General features: G+C 38.7%; 1 protein-coding gene across 1 annotated transcript in view; it reads left to right on the top strand.

The window, feature by feature from the left end:
• The first annotated feature begins 4,461 nt into the window (after positions 1-4,461).
• The window catches only part of SPSB4 (splA/ryanodine receptor domain and SOCS box containing 4), a 192,380-nt gene continuing 177,747 nt past the window's right edge, over positions 4,462-19,094 (top strand). Inside the window, exon 1 of the mRNA XM_083364995.1 lies at positions 4,462-4,669. The gene's annotated coding sequence lies outside the window, so the exon portion shown is untranslated. The remainder of the gene's footprint in view (positions 4,670-19,094) is intronic.

Raw genomic sequence — 19,094 nt, forward strand, 5'->3', positions numbered from 1 at the left:
CGCCACAGATGGAAAATTTCCTTTTCAGGGGTTAGATTTAGGACAGGAAATTCTATGGCTTTGATCAGTTCCATCATGAATGATTCATCAGGGTTAGAAACAGCAGGTTTATGGCATCAGAAAGGCATGTATGCTATGTTAGAAACGTGGAAGGCTTTTCTACCCTTTCTTATTGTGTCAAACTTTAAAGGAACATTGTGGTAGCTTTGACTTGGTTTTACTTTAAGTTAGCTTCTTTCCTTGAATGAAAACTATGTTTACTACATTATTGCTACTAATATTGAAAATTGTTTCTATGCTTCATTTATGTATGTTTTAATGTAATCATTATAGTGGGTTTTTTTTAAAAAAAATTGTCATTTGATTCTTGTAATCGTTTTCCCTCTACATCAAATATATGCTATGTCTATATAATAAAACATCTGCCTTTAATCTTTGAGAGTTTATGCTATAATAAAGTTATTAGTTGATAAGACAAACTATTTGAAAGACTCTAAAGGAACTACTCCTTTTAAAATATTTATGAAATCTTAAATCTGTTTGCCAAAGTTTCAGTTCTGCAAATAAAAACTCAATAGATATCTGAATCTTTGGGGTATAAGAGGAACAAAATAACACATTTTAAAAGCTTGCTCTTGGGTGCATTCAATATTAAATAGTAAAAACAGGCAGGGAGAGAAAGAGAATTTGTGTGATTGCTATTTTGTTCTGTTTCATGCTTCATAATATATTCTGATGTGAATGCTTGAGGGGATAATCAAGAGATTGAAATTGTTGTTGTTACTTTTGCCTCCTTCTCCATTAAGGAATCTATACTGTCAGGATAGACAGAAAGAAAAATAATATCAGCAACAAGGTGGATCGATTAAAAAAGTGATGGTTTTATCTTTGGGAAACCTGAAGGGCCAATTGGAGACAGATCATCTATCAGAAGTTGGTTGCTAAAAAAATCCTGACTTGATGGCACATAATCAATTTATATCTGTCACATTCTAAAGTATGTTCATAAATTTCTACTACCAATGTCTGTCCTGCAAGGTCCCCCTTCTTAGCAGGTGTGATTCCTCTTACTCTGCTATCAGGAAATTGTGTGTGTGTGTGTGTGTGTGTGTCTCTCTCTCTGTGTGTGTGTGTGTTAGAATAGAAATATGGAGAGGAGAGGAGAGGAGAGGAGAGGAGAGGAGAGGAGAGGAGAGGAGAGGAGAGGAGAAGAGAAGAGAAGAGAAGAGAAGAGAAGAGAAGAGAAGAGAAGAGAAGAGAAGAGAAGCTGGAAGGGACTTGGGGGTTTTCTAGTCTAGCCCCCTGGTCAAGCAGGAAAATTATCCCATTTCAGTGACTGTCTAGTCTCTTCTTAAAAACCTCCAGTGATGGAACACCCACAATTTCTGATGGCAAGTTGTTCCACTGGTTAATTGTCCTCATGGTTAGGAAGTTTCTCCTTAATTCCAGGTTGCTTCTCTCTTTGGTCAGTTTCCAACCCTCCCTCCCCGAGCCTCCGGCGCTCCACCTGCCACCTTGGCACCCTTCCCACCAACCTAGCATGACCGCCCTGTGGCTGCAGGGGCTGGCCTGGCACGGGAAGGGCACGCATGCCCCGACTGCCCACTTCACCACCCTCCCTCCCTGAGCCTTCGATGTTCCACCTGCCACCTTGGTGCCCTTCCCACCGCTGCCCAGCATGGCTGCCCAGGGGCTGCAGGGGCTGGCCTGGCATGGGAAGGGCCCACCCGTCCGGGTACCGTACCTGGTCCACCACCATGCTCTTGCCATGTTGCTTCACCCTATGCACAGGCCCTGCCCCACCTCCACGCGCTCGCGGCCTACCAGTACAGGCAAAAAATAAGCCTCCCCTGAATGTAAATCCCAGTGTTTATTTCAGAGCCCAAAAGAAAGTAAGACCGGGTCTTACTTTTGGGGAAACACAGTAGTTATAACTTTGTTTGCTTCTAGTTATTCACAGATGTTTTTTGATTATCTTTTCCAGGATCTTCCCAGGTATTGATGTTAGTCTGATTGTATAGAAGAGGCCTGAATTGCCTAGGTTAAAAAAAAAGTTAAGGTTTTTAATATCAGATTTCTATCTTTCACTGGGAATTGGGCTCAAAACTACACAAAGAATGTTAGATGACACAAAAGACATTTGGGTGAAAAGTACATGATTTTGATAAAAAAGATATGAAGATGTGTTTTTTTTCACCAAGATTTCATGAATATATACTGTAGCTCCTTTGACATTTCCATTACTTCTCTATCTATGACAATTAGTCAGTCATATAGTAAGAATGTACAGTTTCTTATGCTGCCAACATTGCAGAAGTAGCCATAAACCTGCAAGAAAATTTCATAGTGATTGGTATGGAGCAGATGGTGAATGAGCCATTCCATCACAGTGCAGCCTTCTCAGGTTTCCAGAGCAGACAAGGTGAAATCTGACCCTCACAATCCAGGTTTTATTACTAAATTTGTGTTGACACATACATTTTCATAATTTATTATATTTACCACTTCTTTTTTAATCTAGATTTCATTGTTGACTTTGTCAGATTACACCTCCATTTTATATTCAGAGTTATTCTTGATGTAGGCTGGGCCGTGAGATGTCCCAGCTGAAGAGGCCAGAAGTTTAAGCTTTCACTATCCTTTATGAAAGAATTGTTTTTGTTTCTAAGTCTGGATCTATGGGAGCTATAGAAGGGATTCAGAAAGTGAGTGTGTGAAAAAAGGATTGGGAATTTTTCAGCTTGAAAAATGATTTACCTTGGGATATTGGCATATATGTACCTATAGAACCTGTCAGTATCAGAATGACAAAAGCATTGCCATGGTGCATTGCTGCTCCATCCTCTTGAGACATGCATGATGTGATGCACCCAGGAAAGAGATGGGACTTCTGTTGCCATGCTCTGATGTTGCTTTCATCAATCTGACCTTCTTGCAACCCCCACCACTATATGCCAGTGTTCTGGCATTCAGCTAGTAGAAATACTTTTAAAACTTTATTAAACCAATAGCTTTAATTTGAGTAAGACGTTTTATTGTAAAAAAACAACTGAGATATGAATGCCAATAAGCTACTTAGGGCTACAAAAAACCAACTCAGCATCTTAAACTATGTCCAGCAGGTAATTGGTAGCCAAGATATTTCAGTGCAGGAACAATGGGATCCTTCAACTTTTCATAGGTCAGCAATCTGGCTGATCTACTGTGCATCAACTGCATTTTAAGGGCTGTTTTCAAATCTGACTGGCTAAAGTACAATTGCAATGGTGCACTAACTGTAATTGGGTGAATATGCTCTTCAACTCAGCTGACCCCTGCAAATCCACTGAAAACCAGGAAGAGAATCAAGGAACACTTTTTCTGAGGGATGGAAGCTTCCTGAAGAAGCTTCACCTCATTTTTCACTAGGCCAATCTTTTCCTTGCCAACAATATATACTGCTCAAAAAAAATAAAGGGAACACAAGATAAGACATCCTACTATTAAATATAGTACAGTGTGTTGTTTAAGTGTTCCCTTTATTTTTTTGAGCAGTATATTTTCAGCTTGATCTCCACCTTTCAGGCCTATTGAAATTAGGCAATGTTTAAGGTGCTAATTGTTTCCTTGGACCTGAAAGAAAAAAGGCAATAGGGCTAGGACTTATTAGCATATCTGAGGGTGTGATACTGTAAAGATCTGACTGACTTTCCCAATAGTTTCATACAGATGTTAAATGGGGGAAAAAGTGAAGCAGCACAGATCAATGACCTACAAGTGTCAAGCATCATTGGTGGTAACAAAAGCCTCTAGTGTTCCAAAAGACACCTTATACCGGTAATAGGACTATAATTAAAAAGCTATTTTGTGTTGAGGGAAAATACTTTCACTACATCATACAATGCCATCCCCACCTCCCTTAACCATAGACCGAGTCCCCAGCTAGCCTATTTAATCATCCTGGAAAGACAAGTGTCTATTTAATCATCCTGGAAAGACCAGTGTCAACCAAAGATGTGGCAGGGCTCATTCTTGAAAAACCCAAGGACCAGCTTTCAAAAAATCCAACTGAGGCGAACCAGTTTTAATCCCTGTGCTATTGCAGCAGTCCCCAAATTTCTGAGCTATCTCTCTATGTACTAATCCAGGGGTAGGCAACCTTGGTTCTTTTATGACTCCTGGACTTCAACTTCCAGAATTCCTGAGCCAGCATGGCTCAGTAAGAAAACTTCTCCATTTCTCCTCAGCATGGCTGGCTCAGGAATTCTGGGAGTTGAAGTCCACGAGTCATAAAAGAGCCAGGGTTGCCTACCCCTGTAACTGTAATCCATCCTAACTCAAACCTCTCTGTTGGCCCTTACGGACTCTTCCGAGTGTGTGTGTGTGGCCGGCACTAGGACCCGGTGGGAGCGATTTGTGCGGACCATCCGCAGCTCTTAATTCTACCGTGACTGGTGGGTGGCGATGACGGCAGGGCGGAGAAGCGAAGGCAGCGGTTCTTAAGTCCCGTCTTTTCTTTCACCTCGGACGCTTTCGGATCTGACTTCATGAGCCAGGGCAGACAAGGACGCGCAAGGAAAAAGACTTACGGCAGCCGTAAGGGCGGCCGATGAAGTTCGGCACGGAGCTTCTGAGGAGAGGTTGACCACGAGGACGCTGCGTCCGCAAGCACCCAGTACAGGATAGCGCAGTGAGTGACTTATTCCTTGGCGTGTCCGCCCGTCTGCTCTTGTCTGGAATGTTTTTACGGCTGGTTTGCGTGCCTATGTATGGGGAGGCTCTTAGTCTGATCTGTTGCTCAGCTGCGAAGGGCCCTGCAGTTTTTCTTGGAAAATAAACGTGTGTGGCTCGGGAGACAAGCGAGCGCGTGTAAAGGCAGCCACTCCCTTCTTCTTCTTCTTCTTCTTCTTGAACTGGGGCCCCGGGCTTGAGCCGATCCAGAGATCACACCCCGGCGAAGAAGGAGCCCGAGGCAGGGAAAGGTGGAAGGGCGGTCTCGCTGTTGTCCTTGAAAGTTTGGAGGCATCGGTGGTCGGCCGTCTCCTGGCTCGGGTCTGGATGCAGAGTGGTGGAATGCAAAAGCTGTGTGTGTGTGTGTGTGTGTGTGTGTGTGTGTGTGTGTGTGTGTGTGTGTGTGAGAGAGAGAGAGAGAGAGAGAGAGAGAGAGAGAGAGAGAGAGAGAGAGAGAGAGAGAGAGAGAGAGATATTCCTTATTTACCTTTCCGGATCCTCCAGGTTAGAAATGATCGTGGCCAAATTCATCTCTGCTGAAAGGATTAAGCGACGCTCGCAAAGGTGGTTTTGGGGGTTGCTGTTTGTCAATGTGTCTTGAAAAACAGTCTTCCAGCATCAGTCCCATGTTTTTGTTTTTCTTTGACTTTAGACCTCGAAACCTCGGACGGACTAAGCTACAATTTTGTACCTACCCATTAAAAAAAATCTTTCTCAAGTGACTTAAACTGTAATATTTGAGTGAAATCCATCGTTGTTCAATGGGATTTTGTTTCCTCCCAAATTCTAAGAATTCATGTCTTAATAAATACACCATTTGATCTTCCAAGAATGCACAAAGCCCTTTCCCCTCTATATTTGTACTTTTATAAATGGTTGCCTTGAGGTTTCTCTCTGCTGCTTCTCTGAATTTCTTAAGATGTGATCTCTGGTTAGAAACTGTTGAGTATGAGAAAAAGTTTTCCAGTGGATATGCTAAGTCACATAATTGCAGGCATTTCTGAGACAGGCTGACTTAAAAGCTGCAGATGATGAATATCAGAGCAGTTCCATCAGCTTCACATTATTGCTACAGGCAGAAATGAAGACACACATGTTCTACTATTTTCTTGCATGGAAGCTTTTCAATTGCAGTCAGTTGACGATTAAACCTTTCACCTGATATGGACATTTTTATTTTCTTCCTCCCCTAGCTGTACATTCAATATTTCATTAGACTGAGTTCACATATTGCACTAAACCAAACACTGGTTTCATTCTGGTCACTTATGAAATTATTCTTTATTCAGTAAACCATAGCCTATATAAACTATGGCAGAATGCAGTGTGTGCATGTGAATAGTGAGTTTATCCTTGGGTTGGTTAATTTATGCAACACGTATGCCCACAATGTACCAAGGATGTAATCAATGTATTCTTTATGAGGTTGAAATCTGTACAAGGTTATTTCTGCATCTAAGTCTTTGCATACATGCAAAGGACTATGGTGTTATTTGATGTGTATGCTGTTTTTCACTGTTCCTTCCAGCAGAGTCCAGAGGAAAAACAAAGGGAAAAGCAATCTACAATAAATAAATGCAAGCATGTAATATTTAAGTTACTAGGGAAACAGTCCTATTAATACCTAGGTATCCTATTGAGTTGGCTTATTAACACTTGTGTGAGCAACTCTGACTTTCAAGGCTTAGTAGTATGACCAGGCTAAGGTTTTGTAGGAGAGATTTTTATATATGGGGCGGCATTACTGAAAAGATCTCAGTTCTAGTCTCCACACTATAGATCAGACCTTCAAGCAGAACTCAGAAACATGATTCAATGGCCTTTTAGATAATTTTCTGTGGTCTCAACAATACTTTGAGGAATAAATAAGCTTGCACGTTGCCCCAAAGTTAGCAGCTTTCCTTCCTGTCTTTCTTAGTGGGTGTAGCAAGCAAGTTGAATGGATTGGAAGAATAGACAGAAGAGGATGGTCAACTTGCCTGATGGCCACAGCAATAGAAAGCCGCTCACACATTGCTTAGTCAGAGAAAGACTGTCGAGATTAGGGCAGTAGCTTAATTGCTGCCAGGTGCTATGGATCCTTCCTAGAGCTGTAGCTGAACAGAGCATGCCCATACTTTTGCTGAAAAAAAATCCCCTCAATGTTGTGGCATCCACCAGATTCAATACAGACTAAGGCAACAGTTCCAGACAGAGTAGGTTTCTAGTTCTCCATCAAGGTGTCTCAACCTGTATCTTTGATCCTTCTATTACCACTGATAGCCCTTTTGGCTACCAACGGCAGGTCTCTTGTCTCTACTCTTGTGAGTAAAGACTTTAATATTAATATATGAAAAGGCTTTATGGTTGTTTCTCTTAGGCCAGGCATGTCAAACTGCCGGGCCGGATGCATCAGACTGAAACCGTACCCACCCATTGCTGGCAGTGGGGAAAAAGTCACGATACGTTGTGTGATGTCACGTGACGTTGCGAGTTTGCCATGCCTGTCTTAGGCTAATGAACTAGTCCTCATGAAGTATTTATGTTGAGTTTTGAGAATCCTGGTGAGTCTTTTTTGTAGTCTGTGGTTGTTACCTTTGTTTTTAACTACAGGGCCAAAATAAATACAGACACAATGGCCTCATTCACAATATATACTCTGTCTAGTTTGTGAATTAATAATAAACCAGGTAGTTTGAATTTGTACTACAAGTTAAACACAAAAAAACCTATTTTAGGATGTTGTATGAGGTACATGTTTCTTTGACCTAGTTAACTGGGTTGTGCGTAGACCAATTTTTCAACACTGAGTTACCAATTATCAAAGCCAGCAAAAGTATAGTAATCCTTTCATCAAAGGATCATTTATAATAAACAATTCTGTTTATTTTAATGTAATTTTCTTTATAAGTGCAAAGTGGTTTAGAGCTAACTTTAGAAGTATCTTTGGGGGATGAACTTCTTTTACTAAGTACATTATTCTGTGTTATTCAAATAACAATTTAATATAAAAAACAATTTAGAATGAAAACGTTAGATATCTTATTGGTTATGAATGTCCAAAGTAGCTGATGTTGATTTCCTACTGCAGGAGATTGCATTAGTAACTTTGCACACTCTTTGTGTCATTTTGTTTGATCCTTTATAAAGCTACTTAATATAGATTATTAAAATTTCAAATATGCCAACTAATAAAAAAATTTCTATTATTTTATAGAAGTGTTGTGAGAAAAAATCATGTAATAATTGAAAATAATTATTAAAGTAATCATGTATCATTTCATCAGAGCAATTTTCAAATAAGTTTTTTTTTCTTTTTAATGTTAAGTGATAGTGGCATTTTAAATATACCTTTGCTAAATATATCCATTGATAACATATAGGCTCACTTCAGGATGATCTCAGGTTTGAGATAAATGTCTGATGATGTTATGGAATTCTGAGAAAAGTTTTGTTCTATAATCCTTTTCTTTTCATATGTAAAAAAATTCTGGTTGCAGTTTTGAACAAATGGTAACTTCTTGCAATGTGTAAATGTGGGAATTTGATTTATTGTAGCTTGCACTAGTTCAGACAAGCCAAAATTAAACTATAGTTCTGCATTCAGGTTCCCATTATTTTCTGTGGTTCATTGTAACATTAGGATCTACCTATTATGGATTTTAGAAAGTTCATGGAGGTATGTGTGTAACTATAAATCCAGTTGAATGGAATATACTAGATTACTATCAACAAAGACACTTTCTTATCCATTTCATGACTCTCAAAAGTATTTGAAGATATCTTTTTATTGCTTTGTATATTGCATTCTTATTATTTGAAGTCAGCAATAAGTTTTTAGGCAGGTAACAAAACATTTAAAAAGCAAACTCTTTTTATGTTGCAGAGAAGGAGAGAATGACAAGCTGTTGTAAATTTCAACCCTTCTCTTTCTCCTTGGACTTCTGATGGAAAGCTGCAAAGCCTTCAGGCTTGAACTTCTCTTAAGGGGCCCTAGTTTTAAAGCTAAGAGAAAGTAGAGCCACAGCATTTCAACAGCAAAGAAAAATATTTTCCCCCTACATATCAGCCTCAAAGATTAAGCAGTTCTCCCCTCTTTTTCTCTCTCTCTTTTCCTGCTCCCCATCACAACAATATTATGTAAATCAGTTATTAAATTTCTTCTCAGTAAAGCCATTTTAATGTTCAATATTCATAACCTAGTTTTCTAAATTTGTATTTTAGTGAAGTTCATTTAGGTTTTGGCTCTGTTCAATGCTTGATTATTATTTCCATTCTATTTTTCCTGTAGTTTTTAATGAGTCAGTTTAAAAGGAAAAAAAGGCTTTGATTGATGTTTAATTAGAGTTTAGGATACAAACAATAAGTGAACAAAATATTTTAGCATTTAACATTGTCAGCTATTAGTTCATATGCATAATACATGTTGTGTAATATTTTATTCCCTATAAAGGAATGTTCTTAATGTTTTATTACTACTGATATGTGGTGATAATAATCAGGTCTGGAAGTGGCTGGATATTAATGATATGCAATCTCTTTTTCAGTTGTTATGTAATTGCCTAAGGCAAACATCTCTCAACTTAATATTCTCTAGCTATACTAAAGTTGCAAGACTGAGCCCCACTGCCAGTTTCGGGAGACTACTCTGAATGCATCAGGTTCTTATTTAAATATTGCCAATATTTTGAAATCAAAACCCTCCCAACCATAATGTACAATTGTAAACCCACTTCAATTTCCACAAGTCCTGCTGTGCAGCCTTATTGTGGTAATAGTTTGTGTGCCAGGAATGCTTTACCCAAGAGGGTAAAGCAAGGCTTGAAGATTGTCACAGCTGCCCTTCTACAGCAAGCAGAAACCTACTGTATATTGGGTAGCCACAATACAGAATGATGCTGGAGATAGATGATCCCTTCAGTGGCAATAGCAAAGGCAAAATGCTCTGCAGAGTTCAGAACTACTTACAAAGGTCAGAATTGGGCGGTTTTTCTCTGTCATTGTAGACTGTAAAGAATATTGGGCTTTTGAACATTGATGTTGGAGAAGAAGACTCCTGAAAATAAACATAACTAAAATATAAAAATTTGAAAATATACATAAAAATATACAATATAAAATATGAAAATAGACATAGCTAGGCAAGAAAACAAACACATGAATTGTAGGATAAATCAACTCATTCTCACTTAAGGCACAGTGGCCAGACTCAAATTGTGTGTTGGATACATTCAAAGATCTGGCTCTGGAGAAATCTGTCATGCTGGGAAGAATGGAAGAAAAGAGAACAGGATGACTAGGAACAAGATGGATGGATTCAATTACAGAGGCAATGGACACACTATTGGGCAATGTGAAGGACCAATTGGGGACAGATAATTCTGGTACAAAATCTATCTTAATCAAAATCTATCTTGGTTAAGAACTGACACCAACCGAATGGCACATAATAATCAAACCTACTTCCATATCTGATTTTTATTGTTTGACAGCAGTTTTTGTTTTGTAGTTCCAAATGACAATTAGAATAATTCAGAAATAGACTTCAAGAACTCACAACAAGTGAAAATATACTCATTTACAAAAGGAAAGTGGACATATAAAATAAAAGGCCAAACAAGGTTGGCAGCTGACTCTTTACTTTTGGTAGTAGCAGATTATTTTAAATTGGGATGAAAAAAAAGAATCAGTATCACCATCACTCAACATTGACCTATTTTTTTTACATCCACATATATTAAAGCTTTTCAGTAGTTTACAATGCCTGCCATTTCTACTCATGAGGAAAATGAGAAGAGCTCCTCTGCCATCATTCTTGGTGTGCTCAAAAAGAACTATTTGCTGGGGAAAAAACCCATAATTTTCACTTCCAATCCATCACAATCCCAAAAGCACATGAACCAAGAACAGCTTAGCTTTTTTCCAGCAGTTTATGGTTAATTTTGTAGCTGTAGAAGTCCCATTTTATTTCTAGTAGAGATTTCCAGATCGAAGAACTTGCTTTATACTTTGATATTAATTCCTGCCTGCGTCCCTGTCTCCTTTTCCTCATTCCATGAATTAACATGCTTGCAAACTAACATAGCAAACTCATTGTAATGGTTATTATTCTGATATGATTCTAATCAAGGCACTATACTCGTTTATATTGGACTAAATTTATTCAATTGCTTTTATATGTAAAAAAACCCCAACAGATGGCACCACCAACTAACATTATTGATCATGAAAAAGCTAAGCAGGTTCAGACTTGGTTAGTAATTGGATAGAAGACTTCAATAAATCTTGAAGTTGTAAAATAGAAAATTGATAAAATCAACCAAAAAGAAGATAGTTTACATTTCCACATTAAGCTGTACATTATTCCATAATGAGATGGACGTATCCATGTAGCCTTAGAAGCCACATTGGACTAGCAGGAGATTTAAAATTAATTTAACAACTTGATAAAAAACACAATGATTCTAGGTTGGCTACTCTTTTGATATAATACTCTGATAAAAACTATCCATGTCCTAATGCAATGTGAAATCTTTACAAGGACACCTTAAATGTAAGCAAGATTTTTCTTCATTAATTGTAAGATAATAGAAACAAAATGTTAAATGAACTAAAGCTCATGTACTTAAGGAGACAAAGGCAACTTAACTCTTAGTATTGCTGTGGCTGTAGATTTATCCTTGAAATTATTGAACTGGTGAAGGTGAAGTAGAATTGGATTAGAGATTGATTGAGTCTACTTGATTTAAGCAAACACATTTCTGTCTACCTTTTTATGATATTTATGCATATTGGATCCAAGTCCGTTTCTGATTACAGCTGTTTTCTCCCTCCCTCTTGGTTTCCATTGAACAATTCAAGCTATTGTGCAAGGAAGTTGTTTGAATGGAAGCTTTCTCCACTGCATGTGGTCTGCATAGGAAATGTGATTACCCTCTCTTTAGCAGAATTTCTCAATTAAAAATACTGACATTACTGGCAGTTTCAAAACAAACAGGTGGCCTTTCTGATTTTCCTATTTGACCTCTTGCCCTGGAATAAGTAAACAAAGCAAAATTAGTCAATTGAAGAGTCTGAGCTATTTCCCCATTTTGTAGTAAAGGCCTGGAAGACAGAGAGGTTGTTCTCTTTTTTTCAAACTGTTTCTCATTTAATTAACTGCATTACAGTATTTACAGAGTTGGTATAGGAAGATTAGGAAAAGAATACTCAAAAGGAATAACAGGAGGACTCATAGCAGGATTACCTTTTTAATAGCAAAATTCTATGCTGAAGCCATAAGACTTCACTAGGTAAGTTTAGACTAACAACAGATGTAAGTGATTTATTTTAATGAGATTTTATTGTAGTCTCGAATTGCATTTAGCTGTTTTAAATGTTATGATTATAAAATGTTTGTTCATTGTAGCTGCTTGCAGGAGAAGTATTGTAAGCTTATTATTTCTGCCAAAAATAGCAGACTAATATATAACAGTATGGTTGTGCTTACCACTGTGTAGAAATAGCTCATTTACAAGCCATAATAATAATTATTATTGCATATTAAAAAAATCTGGAGTAATTACAACTCACCTCAGCAAACTTGCCATTGGAAAATTCAATGTGGGTTAACTCAAGAGAGGAGCAAATAAAATTGCAGCTCATCTCAGCCCTGAGGACTTCTAACTTTACAAGGTTCAAACCTAAAACAAGACAAGGCCTGCTGCAATTCACTTGTCCCTCTCTTGAGTTATCTTGTGTTGAATTGTCCTACGGCAAGTTGGCTGTGACAAGTTATTTTGCGTGAGTGGCAGAAGTGAGACGGCTGGGACAAATAAGCCACAGTGAGTTGTCCTAGATCAGGGGTCGGCAACCGGTAAAAGGAAAAGAGCCACTCAGAACCGGTTCAATCACACAAACAAAAAAGTGGGAGCTGCAAAAAGTGCGCGCGTGTGCGTCCACTCACGCGCATGCGCAAAAAACATTTTGTGCATGCGCAAAATGGGAGGCACCTGCGCGGCAACGGGTCTCCCCTTTGGAGAGGTGCACGCCGTCCCGTTTGGAGACCTGCTGCGTTCGTCAAACATGGACGAACGCGGCAGCTGTGTAAATGGGACGGCGGCGGTTTGGGAGAGGTGCGCGCGCACCTCTCCCAAGCCGCCGCCGTCCCTTTCAGAGACCTGCCGCACTCATCAAACACGGACGAACGCGGCAGCTGTGCAAACGGGACAGCGGCGGTTTGGAGAGGTATGCGCGCACCTCCGCCCTTCGGAAAGGTGCACGCGCACCTCTCGGAACGGGCGGTGCCACTCTCCATTTGGAGAGGTGCGCGTGCACCACTGCCCATTCAAAGAGGTGCGCGCGCACTGGGCGACTGGGAGCCGCAGGAGACAGCTCAAAGAGCTGCATGCGACTCCGGAGCCATGGGTTGCCGACCCGTGTCCTAGACCCTAATCCAATACGGTTTTACATTAACTGTATGTCCTTATAATCTTGAAGAAGGAAGCTGGAATTTGTGTAGCCAAAGAACTTGTTCAGATACTGAGATATACAGCTTCTCAAAAGTAGGATTGGTATGCAAGCTTATGCATAGATATATATAGTTAGGGTGGCCTGAACGTAGCAGTAGGGCTTATTTATGGCTGAAAATATCCATCTAGAGTTATCTTTTATTTCATCTGTTCAATCATGTAAATTGAACATGGGCTCAGTATACAAATACAGGTTCAGACGTCTCCATTTTAATATAATTTAGTAGTTTTGTATAGATCGAAGAGTGCAGGTAATACTGAGGTATCATGTTATAGCTGTCTTAAGGTTTTACAAACCACAAGCAAAATAATCATCATTAAACTGGACTAAGAATATAAAATACATTAAAATATGAAATCTACACTAGAAGACTAATACATAACAGTATGGTTGTGCTTACAACTGTGTAGAAAGATCTCATTTACAAGCGAATGTAGATCCTATAATTATTGTAGATTACAAAATCTAGAGTAATTACATTGACAGGAATGATTTACCTATAGTATTCAAGACTGTCAAAATGAAACAACCTTCCCACTCAGGTTATGCTGTATATTTCAAAAGCTATGAAAGAAATGCATAGTGCAAACATGTTGCAGACAATGCGTATGTATTAAAAATGTGTTTGAATCAATATTGGTCAAGTTACCTGTTGTATCCAGGTGGAGAACAAATGTCATTTACATTAGGCAAGTAATCCAAGGACCTGTTCTGCTACACTGCATGATCCTTTATGGTATAAATAGGATGTTTTGATAAGATTTATAGATATATTTTGCTCAAAGGCTTACTTCTTTCCATGAGTCTTTTGTTTCCTATTTGTAAAGCTATGTGTTCATTGTTATCAGAGAATGTCAGCTTAGGGGAAATGTAGCGTGTGGCTGCCAGAAAATATTTTACATGTGTCAGAGGCAGGTTTTTTATTTTTATGAAACCAAAGTGATTTTATTATTTCTATTTGCATGCCTTTATGTTTGATATCAAGGGAACCTATTTGGCTATCTTGAAGATTTTTTTTCTATCCAATAGTAATGTTATGTAGAAGACCAGTGGTTTCTAAAGTTGAATAATTATGATTATCATTTTAGTCTGCTCTGTGTATGAATATAGTTGATAAAATTTACACTGAATGCTGACAGGCCTGAAATGACATACTATGGAAAAGGAAACAGGGCTTTACAAATTTTGCTATGCCATGACATGGCTTGCTCAGTTTTAGCTTAGGTTGTGTGATCCCAGATTTTGTATTTAAAAATTCTCATTTTTGCCTCAGTGTGAAGTATGAATCCAGCCAATTTTACTTTATTCAATAAATAATAATTTAAACAATACTAGATATTTGCCAATTTATGCCCCCATCCCTGCTGCTGAAGCTAGAATTTTCTTGAAAGGAAATGGGAAATGTAATGTGTGAGTTTTTCTTTTGTATCACAGATATTTCCTGGATTATATTGTAGCTATTGTGTCCTCTGCCCTTTGATAAAAGGAAAGATATAAAGCATTGGATATTTATTTATTCATACTGTTTACCTCTTGCCTTTCTGGTCATAGACCATTCAGGGTGGTTAAAAATAAAAAAAGATGATAGATATTTAAAAAATAAATCTTATATAACAGCTGAATCATTACTAATTCAGAATGAAAAGTCAAGGCTGAAGAAGACACTATTGATTTCTGGAAAAAATGAGCAGATTGATGAAAAAGGCACTGAAAGAAGACCAAATCACTTCATTGTCACGGAGGCTACTGTATTTGAAACTACAATATTTGACCTTTGGCAATTAGAATGAATTCCACAATGTAAGAAAGAAGTACTTCAAACCAGGAAGTCACCAGGATGGCTTTCTAACTGTCCATAAAACTATGCAAGCTAAGAAGTCTTTCTTGTGGGAATAGAAAACTTGTATTAATAGGAATTTTAAACTAATTGAATGATCAACCAAGCTGGTGCAGAATGCGGCCGCGCGGGTTGTGATGGGAACATCCCGATACTCCCATATTACACCCCTCCTGCGTGGGCTGCATTGGTTGCCAGTTGCCCTTCGGGTGAGGTTCAAGGTGCTGGTTCTTACCTATAAAGCCCTACATGGCTTAGGCCCAGGATATTTACAGGACCATCTGCTGCCAGGAACAACTTCCCATTGCCCTGTGCGCTCACACAGAGAGGGTCTCCTCAGGGTGCTGTCAGCCAGACAATGTTGGCTGGTGACCTCCAGGGGGAGGGCCTTCTCTGTTGGGGCACCTGCCCTTTGGAATCCCCCGAGAACTTCGGATGGCCCCAGATCTCCAGTCCTTTCGTCGCAACCTAAAGACATACCTTTTCCAACTGGCCGACCTGGACTGAAGACAGGGGTTTTAATTTTGTTTTAATTTTTATTGGTTTTTAGTGGGGCTTTGTAAATTTAATCTCTTTTAATATTTCTATTTATTGTTTTATTGTTGTTTTATTGTTGTTAGCCTGAGTCCTTCGGGAGATAGGGTGGCATATAAGTCCCATAATTAAATTAAATTAATTAATAATAATAATAAAATTGGAAAGGACCTTGGAGGTCATCTAGTACAATCCCCTGCTCAGGCAGGAAACCATATACCATTTCAGACAAATGGATGTCCAGTCTCTTCTTAAAAACTTCCAGTGTTGGAGCACTGACAGCTTCTGGAGGCAGGTTGTTCCACTGGTTAATTGTTCTAACTGTCAGAAAATTTATTCTTAGTTTTAGGTTGCTTCTCTCTTTGGTTAGTTTCCATCTGTTGCTTTGTGTCCTGCCTTCAGGTGCTTTGGAGAATAGCTTGACTCCCTCTTCTTTGTGGAAGCCCCTTAGATATTGGAACACTGCTATCATTTCACCCCTTGTCCTTTTCATTAAATTAGAAATATCCATTCCCAGCAACCGTTCCTTATATGTTTTAGCCTGATAGTCCCCTGATCATCTTTGTTGTTCTTCTCCGTACTCTTTGTAGAATCTCAACATCTGTTTTACATTGTGGTGACCAAAACTGGATGAAGTATTTCAACTGTGGCCTTACCAAGGCATTGTAAAGTGGTATTAACACTTAATGTGATCTTGATTCTATCCCTCTGTTAATGCAGCCTAGCACTGTGTTGGCTTTTTTTGGCAGCTGCAGCACACTGCTGCCTCATATTTAACTGATTGTCCACTAGGACTCCAAGATCCCTCTCACAGTTGCTACTGTTGAGCAAGGTACCACCTATACCTGTCGATTTGGTTTTTCTTGCCTAAATGTAGAACCATACTTTTTTCACCATTGAATTTCATTTTGTTAGAAAGCGCCCAATGTTCAAGTCTATCAAGATCCTTCTGTATCTTAAGCCTATCTTCCTGTCAGCTTGGTGTCATCTGCAAATTTGATGAGTTCCCCATCTATCCCCTCATCCAAATCATTGATCAAGATGTTGAAGAGCCCTGGGGCACCCCACTGCACTCTTCCCTCCATGTAGTTGCAGTTCCATTGAGGACCACGTGCTGAGTACGGCCAGTGAGCCAGCTACGAATCCATCTGGTGGTGATGCTGTCTAACCCACATTTTCCTATCTTATCAAGTAGTAGGTTGTGATATACCGGTACTTTATCAAATGCATTACTGAAGTCCAAGTAAATTATATCCACAGCATTCCTCTTGTCCACTAATTTTGTCACTTGGTCAAAGAATGCAATAAGATTTGTCTGGCATGATCTGTTTTTGAAAAACCCATGTTGGCTTTTGGTAATGACTTTGTTTGCCTCTAGATGTTTGCTGATTCGTTGCTTGATTATCTTTTCCAAGATCTTCCCAGGTATTGAGGTCAGGCTGATAGGCTTGTAGTTTCCTGCATCCATTTTTTCCCCTTTTTTGAAGATGGGAACTACTTTAGCTCTTTTCCAGTTCTCTGGTAGTTCCCCAGTGCTCCAGGATCTTTGGAATATATAGTTCAGTGGTTCTGAGATCACATCTGCCAGTTCCTTCAGAACCTTGGGGTGTAGTCCATCTGGTCCTGGTGATTTGAACTCATCTAGGGTGGACAAGTGCTCACCATTTTCTTGCCTATCTTAACTTGTGTTTCTAATCTGTTTTTTACAGTACTGTTTTTGATAGGTTGGACTGTTTTTTCCTTTTGTGTAAATATGGATGCAAAAAATGAGTTGAGTAGTTCTGCTTTCTCCCTGTTGCTGGTCACCTTGCAAGAGCAATTCAATTTTATTAAGTGTAAAGAGCAAATTGGGGCAAAAAACTTCACATATATGTTGATGGAGTCTGAGGTGTGTCTAATTAATCAGGGAAAAGATCTTGGGGTCACTGTATCCAGCTCAATGGATATATCAATTCAGTGTCTGGAGTTATGAAAATGAAAAAAATCCATGCCAGTTACCATTAGAAAAGGGATTGAATATAAAATTGCCAACACTGTGATACTCTTGTATTAACTTTATATGCCTTCATTTGAAAATGTGGATAGTTTTAGAAGAATATTTTTATTAGGATAGAACTAAAAAATGTAGAGGAGGGAATCAAAATTATTAGGGCATTTGAAAAACAAAGAACTTTTGGGATTTCCTTAATTTGGGAAAAAGGCCAGTAAGGGAAGACATAATAAAGGATATAAAAACTATGCATGTGATGGAGAAAATAAATAAAAAGTTAGAAAGAACTTGTCTTCTCAAAACAGTGGGGCCAGAGACCCATCCAATGAAGCTGCTTGGAAGGGCATTTAACAGTAAGCATTTCTTCATAAATTAAACTGAAAACTGATTGTCACAAGATCTGGTAATAGCTTTGAAAGGGGATTGGACAAATCCATGAATGATAGATCTGTCGCCCTATATTTTTATTTATTTTTTTATTTTAATTCCATTTATATCCCACCCTTCTCTGAAGACTCAGGGCGGCTTAGCAGTAGCCTTCATTCTATGTATATGCCTGCTTATTAGGGCTTTCACACACCCCCAAGCGGCATTATTACAAAGTCAGCTTAATTGCCCCCAACAATCTGGGTCCTCATTTTACCTACCTCGGAAGGATGGAAGGCTGAGTCAACCTTGAGCCTGGTGGGATGCGAACCTGCACTAATTGCAGGCAGCTGGTGTTACTTAAGGAGGCATTAGCCCACTGCTCCACCAAGGCTCCATAGCTATATAGCTTTAAGATTCAATATCTTCTCTGAGATGTTGTAGTATGCTTCCAAATATCACTTGCAGGGAAAAAGCAGAAGCAAGGGCTAAATCTCCGTGTCTTTTTTGTGAACAGAGATATTTGGTTGGCTACTCTGAAAAACAAAACACCAATGTAAGATGGTCCATAAGGGCCGTTCTTATATTTTTTTGGTGTCAGCATGACATTATACCACGAAGAGTAGTAGTATTATAAGAATAGGAATTTAAGACACATCAATTACTGTACATAATACTTTGTTTCCTTGGTAAGGGAGGATATGCAGCTGGATTAGTGTGAAAAGTAGATATGGTGCAGAAAATAGGGCTGGATGTAAGTATAAGGACGATATCAATCTTCTTTTTATTCGCCAAATAATTGAAGAACAAAATTTAATAGCACATTACAAAGTATGTTGCATTCATCGGTAACAATCACAAATTGGTAAGAGGTTAAAAAAACAGATTTAGAATAATATGCTTTTCATTGAATTAGTTAAATTATTCTTGTAAAGGCCGCTGAAATTTATTCTTCTTCCTTTAGATATGATCTATTTTTGGAAAAGAGAATGGGGCTAACAGTTTCCTGAATCTTTAATAAAAGGAAGATTATTTCAATTGAATATGAAGTGCACTTGCAAGATAACCTGTCAGCTGATTAGCAAATAATACTGAAATAAAATTAATGAATATTTTTTACCATTTCTCTCATGTAACCATTTAAAATATCCCTTTCTTGTCTTACCT

The sequence above is a fragment of the Vipera ursinii genome, assembly GCF_947247035.1.
Source record: "Vipera ursinii genome assembly, chromosome: 5".
Lineage (NCBI taxonomy): Eukaryota > Metazoa > Chordata > Lepidosauria > Squamata > Viperidae > Vipera > Vipera ursinii.